Consider the following 3606-nt stretch of genomic DNA (forward strand, 5'->3'; position numbering starts at 1 on the left):
AGCACCCCAGAAGAGCTTCTGTTGTGGTCCTCGTGCCTCAGATAGAGCTGTGCAATTCCCATATGCAGGTGACCATCCAGGGTTTTCTCCTAGGGAAAGACACAGGCCACGCAGCACTGGGAGTTGCTCATCAGTGAGAAGGTTGCTATGGTGCTGGAAAGCCTTGCAACTTCTGACTTGTGGCAGTTAACCCATAGATGGTGAGATCATGGCCCACATCTGAGAAAACACCTGCAAATCCCCTGTCCCCATATTTGTCACAGTGCATATCCCTAACAGCACCACATACCATCTGTGCAAGGGTAATATGAGGGATTCACAGCTGGACGTGCTCCTGTCTCCACACCAGCTGTCTGGTTCCCGTTTGCGCATTTTGCAGCTCTGTCACAGACTGCATGCATGACACGTCCAGCTTGACTACGCGCAGCAGCCAAACTCCCTGCGTCTGCATCCGCTGCAGTCCATGGGAATGAACTGGCCTTCATTCCTTTCCCCAGGGGACACCAGCTTTCAGGGACTCAGGCTGCCAGGCTATGTCCTGGCAAGCAACACATGCACCTGGCTCTCCTGAGCTTGTATAGTAACATCTAAGAGAGCATACACACACAAGCCATGCCTTGGGCCACGCTAGAGCAAAGGCGGTGTATGCCTTCAGCCAGCTGGCTGCACGCGGCACGGCCTCTCTGGCACAGAGCTGCTCCACATGGGAGTGCTGCTATCCTGGCTGTGCCATGCCCACTCAGCACTGCTATGGCCAGCACTCGGGATCCTAGGACAGCAGAGGAGCATGCAGTGTTGTCCCTGTACATGCGTGCATCTCAGGGGCAGCAAAACACAGTCCCACAAACCATAGCTGGATTTTCATGGCTAGGAAATGAGCTACCTTAATGCGTGCAGCCACTTCGTGTACCACAGCAAGACTGGAGTCTCTCCGCCACACAAGACAAAGATATTGGCTTTTTTTTCTTTCCCATCAGAAGACAAAATACCTCTGGTTTCCTTTCCCCTCAAAAAGGATGTAAAAAAGCTCCTTAATTTCCCCTAACCCTCATAAGCCTATTTGCTTTCTCTCATCTATGACCATCCACAGAGCAACGAGGGAGAGGCAGAATAACAAAAAGATGGTTTGTGAGACAGAAAATGCTTGGATATCCAAATCAGCCTCTGAATCTCAAGTTTGGGAACAGCCACATCTTTGCACACTTTTTGGTGATTGTATGCATGATCCTGCTACCTCAAAACAGAAGGAGAGAGTTAGCTTCTATCATGTACCTAAAGAAACCTCTGCCACTAAGTTTGTAAAAAGCCTGAGACGTTTGTGGGCATATCTTAGTTATTCTCTATTTCTTTGGCCTTCCTAGAGTCAGTAAGATAGCGTTGCCATGAAATTAGCTATCACAAAGCCACATTTCCACCACTCGTACAAAGTTCCCAAAGCAATACTGTTCATCTGGATTCACTTAACTGTGATTATATTTAAGCTTGAATAGAGAAAGAAAAGGTGAAAAATTACTTATGTAAGCTGGACTAAATCAGCTGGCCTGATAAAATTCATCGTAAAAGCACAGGACATGCAATCTCAGCGGCTTGGTGGCTACCTTTAATGATTTATAAAAGCTGAGTGAGAAGTCTGGGAGACTGAAAAGAGTAAATATATTAAGAAGGGAGAAAAGGAAAGATAGGGAATTATGGATCAGCTTCATTCATTTTCTGGAAGAAATATTAAAATGAATAATTAAACTATTTGTAAATATCTGGAAAAAAACAGGGAGATAACTGACAACCAATACATTATTCTCTGTGAATAAATTGTGTCAAATCAAAATATTTTTCTTCTATGATTCAGTAACAGGCCTTTGAGTAGGAGGAAGCAGTAGGTGTTCTATATCTTGATTTTAGTAAGGTTTTTGATACTGTTTTACATGATGTTCTCATAAACAACCTAGTTCCCTGGGTTATATTAGACAGCAATACTAAAAAGTGGGAACAAAACCAGTGGAAATAGCGGACTTAGTGGTTTTCAGTAGTTCATTGTCAAAACTCAGGAAAGTATCACGTGACAATCCAGAAGACATGACCTGATGTAAAATCATTAAATATCTTAATAAAAACCTGGATGATGAAACAAGAAAGCACACTTCCTCCATCTTCAGACAACATCAAGCAAAGATAGGCTGCCTGCTGGGGGACAAGGTGAGAATTCTAAATCATTACAAAAAATTGAAGAAAAGTTCTAAAAAGACATCTGTCTGAATTATAGATGATTGTAATTCAGTAACAAGACATGCAGGTTACAAATGTAAGAGTGCGTTAGCTACTTGACTGCAGTTAACCAGATTATATAAAAAAAAAAACTAAAGTAAAACAAATAAAATTTAATTTACCTTCCCCGAGTGCTGACTCGATTGCTTTTCCTCCCTGCTTGGTATCGTACAAAACCTACCTTGAACTTCCTCTTTTTACCAATATACTTTCAGAACTTCTCTTTCTTACATTTTCTCTTGCTAGCTACAATGTTACTTCCACCCTAAATGCCTGCATTATCGTTTTAGTACAAAATCTCAGTATGATGACCTATATCTCATTTTTCACACTAAGATCAAAGAAGAGCTAGTGATTCAGGCACGGTGGTCTTACTAAAATTCCTGTCCTCCTTTTGCACTAAGATGGTGTGTGCTTGTGCTACATTGCACTTCTTCAGCAAACTGCAAACTCTTCTTTTTCTTATAAACTCGCTTTTATAAGGCCATCCACTTGCAGCCTCATTTATATTTCTCTTTACCTTTCTTGACACATTGTTCTGGATCAATTTTCTGATAAGATTTTGGTAGACTTCATTGTTATAGTATTTTAGTACCTCACTTGGATGCAGAGCGCCGTCTGGTTAATTCCGAGAACTCTAAATCCACACAGGAGCAAAATACATTAGGAATCATTTACTGAAATGCATGACCTTGAAATAGCATAGTTCCACAGCACAGATGGAGTTTACCAGAAGTCTGATACTACAAAATTATGAGATTTAAGAGAGTCAGGGCTTCAGAGTTGTTTAAAAAACTAAAATTGCAGTATAGGGTACAGATACTGGAATTTAACCAAGCACATTTATATGTGAATCCATGCTTTTGGTTCCCATACTAGCTCACCCATCCTGTCTCTATAGCATGTACTCACATGTACAATGTAGGTGCATCCAGAGGACAGTGGAAGGTTTGCCACTGGTTTAAACAGAATGTAGGTTTCTTTCTTGGACCTTAAGAAGAGGTTTGCTGGGGCTAATATCTCTAGCATTGGCTGTCCTTCAAGGTGTTGTGTTCCAATATTTTGGCAGCAATTGAAAATACATATAATACTAGTTCACTATTGAACCCATTGGGTCAAAAGAGCTGTCCTTCAAAACTCGTATCATCTTTGAAATCTCCAGTGTTAAAAATAGGCCAGTAAGGATTCTCCACGTAGGTGGAGCCTATAAACAATAGTGTTGTTAGTAGTGGGTTTCGTGCAGTGAGGTTCTGTCCCTATATAGCTTCACAGATAAATATATATTATTCTTTGTCTGGCTAGAGGTTGCTTGGGGACAGGAATTTCTTTCAAGCAGATATTTTT

This window comes from Rhea pennata, chromosome 5 (genome assembly GCF_028389875.1).
Source record: "Rhea pennata isolate bPtePen1 chromosome 5, bPtePen1.pri, whole genome shotgun sequence".
Classification (NCBI taxonomy): domain Eukaryota; kingdom Metazoa; phylum Chordata; class Aves; order Rheiformes; family Rheidae; genus Rhea; species Rhea pennata.